General features: G+C 35.8%; 1 non-coding gene across 1 annotated transcript; it reads right to left on the reverse strand.

Annotated features, from left to right (window-relative positions):
• Positions 1 to 14,701: 14,701 nt before the first annotated feature.
• Positions 14,702 to 14,803, reverse strand: LOC128111304 (U6 spliceosomal RNA). Its single transcript, XR_008218569.1, has one exon. It is a non-coding gene; the product is annotated as a U6 spliceosomal RNA (small nuclear RNA).
• Between the last annotated feature and the right edge of the window lie 1,254 nt (positions 14,804 to 16,057).

The following is a 16,057-nucleotide window of genomic DNA, read 5'->3' on the forward strand; positions in this document are numbered from 1 at the left end:
CTTTGTGGAAACAAATGCAAACCAGGCATTTTTTTCATGCTCTATTTCTAATGGCTCTCCAGGCATTTTATTTATTTATTTTTATCAATTTTGTTTTTCAGATTTATATCCTGTGTAAAATGTCTTTAATATAAATGGTAAAAATGAGAGATAAGAAAAAGATGAAAAAAAGCTGTAGAAACAACTAAATATTTTAATGAGTAATTTCACTTTGGACAATTGTATAATATGAATTAAGGATTTGATTTCTCTCTCTCTCTCTCTCTCTCTCTCTCTCTCTCTCTCTCTCTCTGTCTCTCTCTCTCCTTGCATTCCTCTCTTATTTCCTTCTCTTACCTGTAATTAAATTTTTTAAGAGGATTTAAACTTTCAGTTTATGTAAAGGAAGTAATGTTGTTTTCAATAATTTTCTAAGGCAATTTCAACAGACAACATGGACTGTTTGAGTAAATAAAAATAAATAAAATCAAAATACATAACTAAACAAAAATTCAAAAAATAATATTAAATGAGCAAAGTAGTTTTTGATTTACTTAAGGAATTCACACAATTGCTTTAACTATCAGGTAGAGCATTCACTGTGCTTTACAATAACTCTTGTAACAGACTAAATCTTGAAGATGACATCTTTTGATCTCAAAGGCAGAGATATAAGTAGATATCAACAGAGTGAGTGGGCATTTTAAGAAAACTCTGAGCCAAGTGGTGGTTGGTCACAAAGTCTGACAAAGGCTTCTTGTCATGCATCACATAGCTCATGATAAATGAACAGAAAATGAGAGGAAAGAGTTCACCTGAAATAGACCCCCTACTTGAGGAGAGATTAATTCAAACAATTGAATAATGCTGAGATGCTTAGAAATTTTAATTTGCACGAAAGAAATACTAATTTTGATGACAAAATCGGGACCCCTAAAAAAACAAATTGGATTTTATTCAACCTAGCATTTTCATTTAAATACATTTCTATTCTTCCCTGAAAGATGTCAGCGTGGTCATTCCCCTTAGATTTCCTTTATGTTCTAGAAAAACATTGATTCACTCATATAATTATACTGATAATATTCTATTAATATAAATAAATGTACATCTTAGTAGAATTCTGTTTGAATCAACCAATTATAAGGCATATAGGAAATATTAATTTAAGAAGTATATAGTATATCTTGGAAGATAAAATTAAAAAAAACAATTAGCAAGCAACTACTGAGACACATTAATTAATATATGCTATAAGAAATGCGTGAGAATTTTGTAAGACAAAACATATGTGTCTCATTAAGACATAACCAAGTGACTGAGCTTGTTAGCTTGTGCTTTTTGGTGATGTTAAAAAGAGTACTAAATTATGAATATACAATTCCTTCTCTCTTGGGGACTTTTAAAAGTGGCTCTGCATGTTAAAGAGCCTGGAACTTTGTAGACCTGTGCTGCCCTTCAGGCAGTGGTGGGAACTCCTTAATTTATAATGATTCTTGTCTTTCATTATATAAAGGGACAGGAAAATCTGGGAGGTAAAATCTGGGAAGATATTATTCTATGTTCCTTCATGAATGAATAAATATGAACTACTCAAATTAGGTAGCAAAATCAGAACTTGGATCACAATGGACTGGAAAAGAAAAATCCAAGGCTTCAAGTTTATACTAACTAGGTGACTGGACAGATGTGTAGGACTATTTTATATTCAGAATAGTCCATGAATTTAAATGGTCTAGATATACACTAAACTGAGGACACTATTGTTATCACATTTCCACTCAATGAGAATAAGACCTGTGACAATTATGTTGGCATTGGATTGAGAGAGATGTTAGAGATTCAGTGGCAGATGGAAAGTGTAATGGATTGAACCAACCATTTGATTTCAGAAAGCAATTGAAAAGATGTTTTTTTTTTCCCATTAAAGTCTTCCATATAGTTTCTTAATGGTGTGTGATACACACTCACCCACCCACCTACCCACACACAACTAATTAGCCTGTGCATCTAAAGAAGATAAAAGAGGTATATATACATTATTAAAGTCCTCCAAACATGATGCCTTAAAATTATTAATTTAATGTTATGTCTTGCTGAAAATTGCTATTGGAATTTAAGATGTTCTAAGTATAATATCAGGGGGAATGTGAGCTGAAATTCTTCTTTTGTTGGCATACTATTTATATTTGTGATTTTGAATGGAATAATAGGAGCAACTTTGAGGATTTCAGGGCTTTTTTTTTGGAGATTATGTTGTGATAAGCATTTTCTGCTGTCTTTGTAGAGTAAATGAATTTATATTCCTCAGAGTTGCCATTCCTTCCTCTCTTCAATGGCCTTGACTGCTGTAGCTCATTATTACCATGGACAATTTTAGTCATCAAAAGGCTTTTCAAACTTTTGCACAGTACATCATTATTCTGGACCCTACTAATGAATTATTAATTCAGTCAAAATTTAGTAGCCATTCTGTACCAGCATCTTCCCAGACACTGATTCAGAGGGATTTATAAAATTACACATACCTTGAAAGACAAGAGTCCTAATGGAAATTCAAACAGAGCTGGTGCTACTGTTAATGTAATGTAAAAAGTGTTGAGTGAATGAGGTAATAATGTGTTCTATATACTTATATGGCTACAATATACCCACATAAATATAACAAGGAACATGTGAAGAGTGCTGTAATAATGAGGTTGGGTGGTGGTTGTAGTTTCTTAAAAGCATAATAAGTGAGAGATAAATAAAAAATCTCCTTTGACACTTCCACTAGCTAAGTTTGGTTTCATTTCTCCATTCTCCTTCCCCAGCTAAGGTCCTCCAAAACACAAACAAGACTCTTTCTTTTCATACTTTTCTTTTCCACTCACTTCTTGTTCCAACTTGTATTTACATTACCAAACTCCAAGGAAGGGATTTATTCATTTATTGTTATTTTATGACTCAAACTTGGGGCTTCAAATGTGTGAATCAAGTCTTTAGCTACTATTTCAAGTCCTGATGAGAAGTGTAAGTAAATTTTACTTTGCTATATCGTCAGAGAATTTGAAAGACACTCTCAATAGCTATCAATATCTTTCTTTCGAGAGGTTTGAATCTCTGTATACATGCCCACCACATTTTCCTGGTGTGCTTTCCTCTTTGTGGATTGCTTTATGTCTTCTTGGCACAAATCTCTGTAATCAAATCCTCGATGGTTTGATTATTGCTCTAACAATGATCTTAATGGATAAGTCTCATCACTTGGTTGCCATTTCTGTTCATACAAAGCTCTCCTATGTACATTCATGTCTGCTTAATTTTCTTCTCACTTTTACTTCCAGAGTACTTGATCCAGCTGACTGTCTAACACAGCATTTCAGTGTCTGATGTGCATGTAAAGATAGAAATTCTAAAACAAACTCATATTTTGCTTTGCTAAAACTTGCACTTTGTTTGAGATTTGGCCTGTCCATTAGTGGGAGTACGCATCACTTGCTCATGTTGAAATACCAAAAATGAATGGTTATTTTTCTTGGTCTACTATATAGCTACTGTATTTCCACAGAAAGCATGAAAATTATTTTTCCAGCATAAATCTTAAACCAGAGGTTCAGCAATATATTCCACAATAAAGTAGAGAACACAGGATTGCCTCTTCTCTTGACTCTCGCATTGTCAAAAAATGTATATGTGATTCACTGTGTCCTCTGGTGCCTCGTACATTCAAATTACCATCCAAATTGCATACCAATGATCTCAGAGCCAGCCAAATCAGATGCCTTGCTTAGTTTCTAGTTTCTAAGGTTTCCAGTCACACTTAGAACAAAACCTAACAGTTTCACAGTCATTCTAATAGGTCTTATGTGGTCTGGACACTATTTCTCTAATCTGAACCTGTTCATCCATGTCTCTCAAGCTTCACTATCTGGTTCATTTAGTTGATTTGTTGTCTCTAATATTTTCTTTTATCTGGTCCAATATTTGTTCCTTCTTGTTTATGGTGTGTGTGTGTGTGGTATCATCTTATGGGTACAATCATTTAGTCAAAACAAGTATTTTCTTCAAGTGATGTAGGTATTCACAGTCTCGTCAGATTCACCGATGGCTATGGTATGTTTAGGCCAAAAGCAGCAAGCGGTAACATAGTTTTTAAGCAAAATGTAATGGTAACAAGTGAACATCACAGAGGAGGTGACAGACATTTGCATGCTCACTAAAGGATGATTTTCAACTCCTTTTGGTTATTTCATAGGAAATTACTCAAAGGGTAAAAGGCTGTAATCCCATGTTATGTATGTTCAAGAGAATGATCTACAGTAGTCATGCTTTGAGTTTCAAGTAGGGGAACTTATTGGGTATGTAACAAGTGACAGTAAGGGAACAGACTAGCAGATGCATAAGCAGATGAAGGATATCAAATGTATCATCAAATTTGGCATGCAAAATTTAGCAAAGAGTAGCCCAATTAAGTGAGAAAAGAGGAAGTATGAGGAAGTATCATGAAACTGGTGTGTGTGTGTGTGTGTGTGTGTGTGTGTGTGTGTGTGTGTGTGTGTGTGTGTAGGGGGTGGTGGTGGTGTTAAAAGCATGTAACAAGAATCAACTGAGGAAATCCCCTGAGTCAGTCATCTAGAGTTCTGAACAAAGCAGAATATATTCCTGGGTGACGCTTCCAAGTAAAAGAACAAATAGCAGTAGAAAACTAAAGCCATCATATTAGGCACTTACACGTCATACAGTAAATCAACCAGGAAAATAGTCAGTCACCTGGGCTTCAAGATTGAGCTGTCTCTTCATGGATACACTTTCTTCAGGTGAACTTCCAGCTACCCGTTCCCACACTTGGCATTTGTAAATGATGTGATAAGCAATAGTAATTTCTGATGTGAATATTTTATTTTATTTTTTTTAGCATTAAAAGACAGTGTTTTCAAAACCCTTAGCTGCTTGCTGTTTTGACCTTTTACTCTTAGAGAGTCGTAGGGATCAGCCTGACCCAGGCCAGGGGGTTTAGAGGACAACTGGCTGAAGAATTCTTGAGTCTGAAGTCTGAAATGGGAAAAATACCCATGTGAGTCTGCAGAAATGACATTTTATTTGATCTTTGTTAGGGCATTTTTTTTTCCATGGGATAAAAGATACAAAACAAATTTTTCAACACATTATTCCAGATGTGTGCAAGAAATTATTGCTTGACTTTAATCAAATGGAACACAAATTCCAAATGTGGAGCTAGATTTAGAAAGCACTGTACTGCACTGCACACATCATCCTGATAGTCCATGAAGAAAGCCGTTCAGTTGTACGTGTTACATCTGAGTGTGTGTGTGTGTGTGTGTGTGTGTGTGTGTGTGTGTGTTCATGTGTGTAATCCTATATGTGTATTGCATGTATGCGGCATGACTGTGACTGTATGTGTAGTTATACAAACAGTTCTTCTTATGTACTTGAAAAATTTGAATTTGTTGGAACTGAACCAATTATATGTAGATGCTCAGTAGCTATTTAAGCACCTCTGAAATGCCTGAATAAATGCAACTTATGTTTCTTGTTTTTAGAGGCAAGAGACTTGGCTATTATATAAAATTCTAGATGAGAAAATCATGTTGATGTTAGCTCCAAGTTCAGTAAATTGTCGTACACAGTTTAATTTCCACATAATATTTCTTCTGTCAAACACAATTCTGAAATGTTTTCTTAATGTTTAAGACAGTCTCAAAGGATTGATTATTATATACATCTTGGTGTCAGTTCTTTTTCTTCTCCTTGAACGTTGTGATATACAATATAAATAGATATATGTTGTGATATATAATATATACACATATATTAGTTGGTGTAATCATGGTTACATTTTGTATTTAATTCATAGAAAACTAATACAACCACATAGAGAACTTCTAATTAAGAGAAATGCAAGTACTGTTTATTGTTTTACTCAACCCAATAATCTTAGAGCTAAAGTTCTTTTCATCGTGTCTAGTGGCTGAACAATGACAGCTAGAGCCAGTACTGACAGCTATAACACTTGGGCCTATAAAATGGTCTTTTAGCATTAATGCCCTAATAAATTATGGTGTTTGATTTTCTCTGGCTGCAAATCAGAAGAAAAGTCCCTCTTCTTGTATATGTGTGTTCTCAGAAAACTCTTTTAAATATTCAAAGGGTCCCGTCAAATTGCCTTACCTGTAGGCCTATCTTGCTTTGCATAATACTGCATGGGAGGCTTTCCCAAAGAACTTAGTCTACTTGCTATGGGTCTTAAATGTCACATTCTGCAGCTCTCCTACTTTGCTATCTAACAGTAGCTGAAAGCATTTGAAGGCATGACAATGTAGTTTTTAGCTCCACAGGTGACTTCAGTTTCTACAGCACCTCTTGTTCTATCTCCTCTTTGATATCCCTTTTGAATCTGTATTACCATTCATAATGAGTTGTCTTAAGTCACGCTTTGAAGCATTGACATAGCAAGACTCTCCATTTGTCTATATGTTAAGTACTTCTGTATTGGAGAATGACTTTTGAAATATGCCTTAGCTTATTTACTTTCCCTCAGCTCTATAAGGTTGATATTTTTATGATTTGCATATGAGGAACTGGGAAAGAAGCACAGGATAGTAAGGTCAGGCACCAGAAATATCATCTCTGGAACAGAGGTTTGAGAACAGGGTGCTTAAACTTGGAATCTGATCCTACCCCATCATTGGTCATTAGAAAACCATACTGAGGAGGGCACCAGGTGCTGTCTATCAGAGTCTAAGGGATAGAAACTGTTTCAACTGAGATATACCCAGTGGACTGATGACCTGTGTAAGAACCTATAGAGTTAGGATGATCTGCAAGCATTATGAACTGCTGAGACATGAGTCTTTGTTGTGTTTGTATACTTGCAATATCATTCAATGTCTAACAGAAACTAAAAATTAAATTCTAGTGCCAACATTCCTCTTTTTCCTTCCATGTCCTATGTTTATGCTTATGTGTTTATCCTCTACATAAAAAAATGTAATGTTATCAAATACTCTTGCTGTGATGTATCTTGAATAAAAATCCCTAAATTAAGTTTTTTATGGGCATGGGGATATGAAAGATGCTATGTAGAATTACAGTTCTTCTCTTAAGTGAATTGCATACACTTATAAAAAGAAGAGCCAGCAGAAATGACAATGTGATTGGAGAATTCAAATTCTAATACTTTCAGCACTGAAAGATAAAGTAGCTTGCATCACATTTTCTCATTGTTCGCATGGCCAGAAGAGGATAGCTAGAAAGATCTTAACTATATATATGTTTTTGTCATCAGAAAATCAAGTCTTTGAAATCTTTGTATGTCAGAAGTCAGAATAAAATAAAAATCATTCAAAATTCTAGCAGCTAGCATATTCCTTTTTGATACAGAAAATCTCACACACTCACACACATGCAGAGAGAGAGACAAAGAGAGAGATAAAGAGAGAGACAGAGACACAGAGACAGAGAGACAGAGAGGAATGTGTGTGATATAAAAACACTTGAACGCTTGTTCGTTTTGTATTGCTATACCCAAAACTTTACGCTAGAGGGCAGTGGAGCTATTAACATTTCCTTATGCCAGGTTTTCATCAAATTCCCTGATACTTTTACAGAATATAGAAAGCACACATTAATTTAATATAAATGGCATGCATTTATTTTAAAAGCACTTAGCTTGTACTTAATTGTTAATAGATCTGAATTTCTTAGGGCTTTGATTATGTATAGAGGAATGAATTTGCCTGATTTTTTTTTTTCTTTATGGAAGTGAGTAAAGACAAATATGAATCAAATTCTTTCATTTGCCATGATACCTTAAGGCAAAATAAATAAATAAATAAAATAAAATAAAAAAGAAATAATGTGGAAGGATAAGGTGCAAGCTGGTAGGTATAAGTATTCGCTTACATTTTAATGAAAATAGCTTACAAGATGAGAAGAAAGGTTCCAAGTACTTTTTAGAATCTTGTTTGAAACGTAAAAGAAAAAAATAAAATATTCATAATAATTTAAGAGCATGCTTGCTATTTTTCTAGAACCTTCTCAATGATTTGTGTTATTCTTCTTGGTTTTGGGCCCAGAAGACTCCCACCAACTGAGGCAAGATAAAATAAAAATATCACGTTACTGGAACAGCAAGAGAGGGAAAAAGCAATTGAGTAGTGAGGAAGGCATCAATGTCCTAGAGCATCAGACTCCTCCCCAAGCAAAACCTAAAATAACATCTTTATAAACAGAATATCAGAAATGAAATATGTGTTCATCACATTTCTTGCATTGCCATGAGATATCCAATCTAGATTTTAGGCGGAAGTGCCTTAGAGACGAATTATTTGATTTTGGCATCTCAGTGGTGGACAATAGGTTCCCCTGAACATGGCATAATTAACACATGATGTTTCTATTGCCTTGTGCTAATTTAGTACTGTTGCTGCCTCTGGTGTCAAGTCACAAGCCCAGCAGGGTACAACCAAGCGAATCCTGCATTATGAACCAGGTGATGTGAGGTCATGGTACCCAAAATACTTCCTTCTGCAAGGACTATTGCCTCCTTCACAGTTGTTCGGTCCTGCATTTCTCTTTCGTTTGTTAAATCCCATGCACAAGGAAAAGAGACGAATGATGAAAAGTGGGTATTTAGTTATTACATGTTAGCCAAGTGAAAGAGAGCATATGTGACTTGGCAAAATAAATTAAATGTCCACTTTTAGCACTTTTTTTTTTCATTCACAAAGCTAAAATTCAGACTTAGAGAAAGAAGAAACAAATACAATTGGCAGGGGGTTGCTATTTAATTCAGTATCCTTGGGTAGCATTTTGAAAAGTTAGTTAATTCTTTTTTAAATTAGTAAATTTCCTGTAATGTGAATCTTAAAAGGTTTTATTAATAAAAACAAACCTGGAGCCAGGTATTGGGGTGAATGCTGAAAGATCAGAGAAACATAACAAGCCACATCCAACCTCACCTTGCCAACTTCTCAGCTGATCTTGTTTTCTCAGACTGAAAGCTTCTGAGTCCTCACCCGAATGGATCTCAACTGAACGGCTGCTAAAACTCTAAAAACTTAAAAGGGGACCTAGTTCCTGGTCCTCACCCCTTATATACCTTTCTGCTATCTACCATCATTTCCTGGGATTAAAGGCAAGTGTCTTTCCCAAGCTAGACATGAGATCTCAAGTGCTGTGATTAAAGGTGTGTGTCACCATGCCTGTCTCTGTTTCCAGTGAGGCCTTGAACTCTCAGAGATAAGGATGGATCTCTGCCTCAGGAATGCTAGGATTAAAGTCATGTGCTACTGAGTCGAATACCTCAGCCCATAGGTGGGTGCTTTCAACATTCCAGGTAAGTCTATGCTCCTCAGTCAAACATTCTCAGAAATATCATAGATGCACCAAGAGCTGTGTTTCTACAGTGATTCTAAATCACTTGAAAATGAAGAATAATTATCACACAATGACACACACACACACACACACACACACACACACACACACACACACACGAGGGGGGGAGACACCCCCCACAAAGAATGAAAATGTAGGGATTTCCACCCTTGACTTAGTGGCTCAATAAATACATAATACCTTAGAACCACTGTCAGATGATGATTTGAGGTTGCAATGTATTGGATATGACAGTCATAGAGCCATATATAATTCTTATATTTAAAAATTGGATAATTTGATGCCTCAGGAAGGATCGTGTGCTTCTCACACAGTACTTTCTAAGGATGATAGAGTTGACAGATTTGGTTCAGACTCAGAAGCTGAACTATAGCAAGGATCTAGCACACCTACAGACTAAAATGTGTTTGTCGCCTTCATCTGAATTTTAAGAATGTATCTTACTTCCACTTAAGTAAATGGTGAATTTTGGCAAAAAAATAAATAAATAAATAAACCTGTGCAAATTTAACTTTATTTCACTTGATGACAATGTATAAAATCTCTCTCTATATCTATCTATCTATCTATCTATCTATCTATCTATCTATCTATCTATATATATATATACACACACACACACACACACACACACACACACACACACACACACACACACGAGTATTGGAGCTTTCACACACCAGGGTGCAAGTTGGGAGTGTAACTAGAGTTTCCCTGCCTGACCCATGGTCAGGGCAAATCTTTCTCACCTGCCAGTCCCACAGCCACTCAGACCCAACCAAGTAAACAAGAGACTTATATTGCTTACAAACTGTATGGCCGTACCAGGCTTCTTGCTAACTGTTCTTATATCTTAAATTAATCCATTTCTATAAATCTATACCTTGCCACATGGCTCGTGGCTTACCGGCATCTTCACATTTTGTTTGTCATCTTGGCGGCTGGCAGTGTCTCTGACTCAGCCTTCCTGTTCTTTCTTTTCTCCTCTCTGTTAGTCCCGCCTATACTTCCTGCCTCGTCACTGGCCAATCAGTATTTTATTTATTGACCAATCAGAGCAATTTGACATACAGACCATCCCACAGCATTGGAGTCATTAGACAAGTTGTAGGAGTCAGTTATCTCCTTCCATCATGTGTGTACCAGGGATTAAACTCAGTTTGTCACTTTTAGCATCAAGTGACTTTAACTGCTGAGCCATCCTACTCCTCAGTCACCACTCTAAGATGACTATTTGTTTATGAATCCATGATGATAGCAATATCATCAGTTAATAGCTAATTTTGAGAGACTAAAGATACAGATAATCACCATGGGCAAACACCACATTACAATAACTACAGGAAATAATCATCAGTTATGAGCAAAATCATAAGAAAAGCAGTGATGAGGATGAGGGAACATGCATAGCTAAAATATAATTCCATGCAAGATGTCTATTAGTTCCAGAGGGAAAAGTGGCTACTTTATAGCAGAGAACTTGTCAGGTGCCACATTGGTCCATTCCAATAGGGAAGACGCATTGACATATGGCTTTTGCTAACATTGTCAGTAACAACATTAACACATCCTTTGGTGACTTTTGTCCTTTGACATGTTACAAACTACAACTTAATTTAATCATGACAAAACATACAAATCCTACTTAAGTGGAATTACACAAAATACACAAGATCTCTTCAGAAAGATGAAACCTAAAAATGATGATGAAGAATTTATTTACAACTTAGAAGAGACTAAAGTCACATGACATTCAAGACATACTATGCTAGATTTGACAATGAGAAAGAGCAGTGTTGCATGAGCTCATTAGATTTAAATCGGGTCTGTACATCAGCTAATGGGACTCTGTCAATTCAAGCTTAATGGATTGTAAATGAGCCAAGGTTTATAAAATGTTAACTTTTAGGCAAACTATACCAGTGACATATGAGTACTACATTACCCTGTACCTTGTTTTATAAAACAAAATTATTTCAAAATAAAAGAGGTGGAAACTAAGTCAGGAGAATTATGACTCTGAGGTCAGTCTGTGTAACACAGCTGGGCCTTTTCTAAAACAAGCAGCGCTGAAGGGATGGGATTTCAACCTGTTTGGAAAAGTAATTTAATTTCTACTGAGAATAATTATATAATTTAGTTATTTATTATTCTATCCATACAGGAGCAAGCCTGCTGCATATATTATCTCAACCCTTTAACATAAAGCACTCTTCTTGCCACTTTAAAGAGAGTGAGTTACCAATTACAAGGATTAAATCATTTGCCCAAAGCAGAAAGTCTAAATTTGTTTTGTAAATGTATTAAAAAAACTTTTTATTTTATGTATATTTAATAAGATCTTGTTTTATATACATTTTGTCTAGGCCCCATTTTATAAGTGCAAAATTACTGGTACCATCACATAAGAATTAATAAAATAAATTTGAAATGGTTAGAGATGAAATAAAAGTGGTTTGTGTCAGGCTATTTATGATTCTTTCTTGGCTCTGTACAATCTTTTCTAAGTTCATTGGAGACCATGCAGCTTTTTCAAAATTTTATATCTCGCCTTAAATATTATTTAGCAAGGAAAAAGGAGTTAATGAAAACTTTATTCTACCTTGTTTTTTTTGTTAAAGTGGACACATAAAGTATAAATTTATATGTGGTCATAAATTAATGGCTTATTAAAATTTTTCAAAAAATACAGATTTAGAATATACTATTTTCAACAGGGTTGAATAAACATACACAAGTAGGCAACTGCTCCAAGACAACCTAACAAATTTTGTAATCTCCAAACTTTCAATATTCATTTAATGCATCTCTAAGTCCCTTTCAATATATTAGGTTGGTCTTTGTTCTGGTGACAAGAACTGTGTTGGACATAATTCACTTGCTGATTCACGTCATGAGACTAAACTTGAGGCTTGAGCTACAAACTCTGGAGAGTCATATCTGTTCTTTGGTGAACTTTCATGACTTTGTGACTCCCACTGCATCTGAATGTGTCTCTGAGAATAGGACCCTCCTATAGAGGAGAGTTCAAAAGGTCGGAGGAGTACAGTAGGCATCAGATCCTCCTTAAAGAGAATATGGAATAGAACATTTTTTATTTAGAAAAAATTTTATTCATTTTACATACCAATCACAGGTCCCACTCTTTCCTCCTCATGCCCCTTCAGCTTTCCCTCAACCCCCCTCCCTAATTCCCTCCTACAAGAAGGTAAGTCCTCCCATGGGGAGTCAGCAGAGCCTGGTACATTCTGTAGAGGCAGGTACAAGCCCCTCCCCCTTCCTCAAGACTGTTCGAGGTGTCCCACCATAGGTAGTGGGCTCCAAAAAGCCTGCACCAGGCGTGGATTCTGATCCTACTGCCAGGGGGTCCCTTAAGCAGATGAAGCTACATAACTGTCTCGCTATGCAGAGGGCCTAGTCCGGTCCTATGGAAGCTCCATAAGGATGATCACAGCTCAGACTACTAGCAACAGTGGAGAGGGTGCCTGAACTGGAAGCCAGTAATCAGAACGGTGAATACCCTAAATGTCATCGTAGAGCCTTTATCCAGTAACTGATGGGAAGCAGATGCAGAGATCCACAGCCAAATACCAGGCCAAGTTCCAAGAGTCCAGTCAAAAAGAGAGAAGAGGGATTCTACGAACAAGGGGCATTAAGATCATGATGGGGAAACCTACAGAGACAACCAACCCAAACTAGTGAAATAGAACATTTTAAAAATCATTTGTTTTATCCTTTAAGATATCGATGTCACACTTTGGACTGTGTCTAGGAGGATTAAGGAGTAGAAACAACTTGAGAAAAAAGATTAACAAATATTTTTTTTTCTAAAGAGCACAAAACAACAGAGAAGGGCCCCTTCTCACAATATCTGGCGTTTTCAACCACATCGTACTTGCTTCCTGTGAGGCTCAGGACACGCTATGAACACAAAAGCACTTGTTTTCAGAGTTCTAGGGTTCCTAAATGTGCTGAGTACATGCAGTGTTATACAGGTATCATTTGCTTCTGCATAGACTCTTCCTTAAGTGTGGGCAAAATTCTTCTGTTTCTGAGAAAAACTACTAATCCTGTCAGAAGTCAAGATAAAGCAAGTGAGAGTCAATATTTGTTCAAGACAATGCAACTCCTCATGTGTGGATAATATGGCATGAGGAGATACATTTTATAGAATAATTTCTCTAAGAATATGTCAAGTTGTTTATAGGAATAAATCTAAAAGATTATGTCCTATTATACTAAGCACACTCATTCTTATTGTAACCTTGGAAAACAAAAGCTATCAGTGAAGGATTTTTATTTTATGCTAAAAGATTTATTTTTTCTAAAAATATTGCTTCACTTCAGGAAATAAACAAAAGTTCCTTCTTTCCCAGAGTACAATAATGTAATGAATTGCAAAATGAAAGTTAAAGATGTTTAATAGTTTTCAAAAAATGTTTAAAGTATAGCTGAAAGAGAGCCATAGTTGGGCGAGTGATTTTCCATGCAATATTTGGGGCTTGGGCCATTTATTTAAAACCTCAAATCCCCATTAAGAAGTGTGATAGATTCACCTTTAACATGGTCCTGAAAACTGACTACTGACTTTTTAAAATAGATACATAATTGAACTGCTTTCAAAATACCATATCCATAGATTGACACAGCTCTGAGATGTCATCACAAGTCTTTTTAATACTGGTGGATGGGCAAGCAGAGATTCTTAACTAATCAAAACCTTAACAACAAGAGACTGGTGAGTACTCACTCTTAGATGTAACATTTATATCACCACACATAGGCCCAGGGGACAGTATGGAAAAGAGAGTGGGAAGACCAAAAAGGCAAGAGGATGAAGAGAAATGCGATAGAATGCAGTGTTCTGAATATGACATAGGAGTTAAATTCATGAACACACAGTTGTGATCACCTGTATAAGACTTTTACATGCACAAACAAGCATTCACATGCACAAACACATAGACATACAGGCACACACACACACACACACACTCATACAGTGGAAAAATCCACAACACATTCAATAAATACTTGCTAAATTAGAAAATAGTTTACACCTTCCAAAATCAACTCAATTATTAATGCACATTCCAAAATGTTTAAGTGAACATAAATAATTACATTCATTAATGTACAGAGATCACACATTTACACTATAAATTATTTGGACATTTCATGAAATTACCCAGTGAATGTTCAGGTAATACCTATATGTGCCACTATTTTAGGAGCATGACAGTCTGGTCCTTGTCTATGCCTTCAACTCATCTCATGTTGCTTTTACACCAAAAACATTGTTGCAGATTTTTTTGTTGTTATAATAATAAAGTGTTTATGGATTTGTATATCATCTTTGCATAGGTACCATGCTAATCTTCTCCATATCAGTCCAATTTTAGTACACATATTTTTAAAGTGTGCAAGGATGGAGTTTGGCTTTTGCACATAGCCTTATGACAGCATAACTTTGTGATATTCACATTGTTGGGTTCAGTATACTCTTCCCATCCTACTTCCACAAGTAAATATATCTGGGTGTCTCTGCTGAAATATCAACTTCTCCATACAGTCTGTTTTACCACCTTTCAAACCTTTCAAACCAATATTTACTTACTTCATTGCCTGTGTTCCAGCTTGTGCACTTATTGATATGCTGAAGCTTTTGTTTGATCTTCTATATTTTCCCATGTGTAGCTCAGAGCTTTTCTATATGATGCCCCAGCATAAAACGGAATTTAAAGCTCCTATTGGTTGCATTATTTCTAAAATATGTCCCTGTGATAAAACTTTTGGAATAGCTGCATAAATATCAGGAAAATTCCATCCAGAAGCTATTAAATAACCTTGACTTTTTGATAAACCCTTCAAGAGTCCATTCACTCATTTGGACATTTATATAAGTCTTTTGTTTGCTGTGAAAAGGGCTCTAAAATGCACGTACTCTCTTCACATAGTATGCCCCTGGCAAGTCGAAATTCACCACACATCACATGTGTGTTAACTGAAAAAAAAAAATCCAGGGAATCAAGAACAGTATTCATTCAAAAGGACAATGCTTTCAGCTTGGAAACAGAAATGACTGAGTTTGTCTTGTCTCAGAGTTATTAAAGTGCACCAACTAAAGAGAGAGATACAAAGAAAGAGAGAGAGTGTGGGCGAGAGGGAAGGAGGGAGGGAGTGAGGGAGAGAAAGAGGGTAAGGCAGAGAGGGAAAGAATAACACAAACTTCAAAGACTGAAATATGGGGATGTTGGAGCAAAAGAAACTGAAAGCAAGATGAATAAAGATCTGAGCAATAAAATGAAAAGAATAATTAAATAAATGCCCATAATTCTAATGGACATTTGTGAGCCACAGGGAGCAAAAGATCATCAGCAAAGGAGAAGACAGGTGATTAGCAAGGCAAAGTTGGCCTTGAAATAGAAAAGAATCAACTGTCATGAAATCAAAGGCAATCCTTTTTCTTTGGGACGATAGAAGAGACTGATATTGGAGGGATACAGAAGGATCCATGTGGTTATACTTGAACAAATGCTAGAAGCAATGAAAGTTGAAGTCTGCCTCTCCTGGGCCTAAACCACTTCTTAAAAATTAAATGTCACATGATTGTCACTAAACCCTTAGGAAACCAGCAATTATAAGCAAAGTGTAGAAATATATAATAAAGTTTACT

This window comes from Peromyscus californicus, unplaced genomic scaffold (assembly GCF_007827085.1).
Source record: "Peromyscus californicus insignis strain IS unplaced genomic scaffold, ASM782708v3 Scaffold_15__1_contigs__length_86483966, whole genome shotgun sequence".
Lineage (NCBI taxonomy): Eukaryota > Metazoa > Chordata > Mammalia > Rodentia > Cricetidae > Peromyscus > Peromyscus californicus.